Source organism: Neolamprologus brichardi, chromosome 9 (assembly GCF_056152115.1).
Source record: "Neolamprologus brichardi isolate AB-2024 chromosome 9, ASM5615211v1, whole genome shotgun sequence".
NCBI classification, from domain to species: Eukaryota; Metazoa; Chordata; class Actinopteri; order Cichliformes; family Cichlidae; genus Neolamprologus; species Neolamprologus brichardi.
The window spans coordinates 5,982,521-5,983,615 of record NC_142112.1 but is presented as its reverse complement, the minus strand read 5'-3'; positions in this window follow the sequence as shown (position 1 = coordinate 5,983,615).

Here is a 1,095-nt window from a genome sequence, read left to right as displayed (position 1 = left end):
GAAAGGACCGATTGTATGCTTTGCTAACAACTGCACCACTGTGCTGTGACAAACATCCTTCTTTGTATATCTGTAATATGTTTAAAATGTTTGTTTATACTGTTTGAGATTGTACGGGCTTATATTTCACTTCATTATGATTTTGATAACGAGACACACTAAGCCTAACATATTTTCAGTGGAGCTGAAACACATGAATGTGTATAAATAAAGACTGGCAGAAGCAAATGCATGAAATACATTCATCATGTATGTGGTGATAATAATGTGTCGGCCCTCATGCTAAGGCCCTGTTACAATAACTGTGTGTTGTTTTAGCAGCAATAATATTAAATGAAAAAACGCTGAGAATGACTAGTAGTAGGTGACACTGAATGCTTGCCGTGTGATGAACTGTTACTACCATCTGATTGTGTGTTTTCTACCATAAACTGAGAAGCTACACTTTGCATAGTCACCAGAATAGAGGAAATAAAGTACCCAGCGTTCAAAATTCTCCTAAACTCATTTAACCTGTCCACAGTGCTCAAAAAGATGTTTACTCCCATGGATGACTCTTATTCAGAAAAATCTTTAGTGATCATCAGTTTCTTTGGCTGAAGAGACTGAAAGTTTCCCTGGAAAGCAGTTTCAAACTGCTTTAGAGGTCCTGCAGGATATTGGGATGAAGTGGTGATTTGGAAATACAAGGGAAAAGACAGATGTGGAAACAGCTGAATCACAGAGCCATTAGTGCTCTGATTGCACTAATAGTTATAGCTTGTGGTCAGCTAATTCAAAAATGGAATCCACAAAGCATTTGTGTCTCTTAAAGTGCAACCGAGATGCAGATAAAATGTGAATCCTTAGAAGAGCGACAAAGTTTTGCCTTCTGTTGGAGGTAGAGCCTTTTCTCTAATGTGTTTCCTTTCAAGTCTTAAAAAAAGAAAAAGGAAAAAGGAAATAGGAAACAGGATGAATGGACGAAAGAGGGTTGTGTGTGGAATTTGTTAGGAGGGAGAAAGGGAGGGGTGGTGGTTTGTTATATTGCTTAATCCGGGCAGCACGGTATCACACACTAACACCATCTGTCACCATTTACATAGGAGTCAGCTA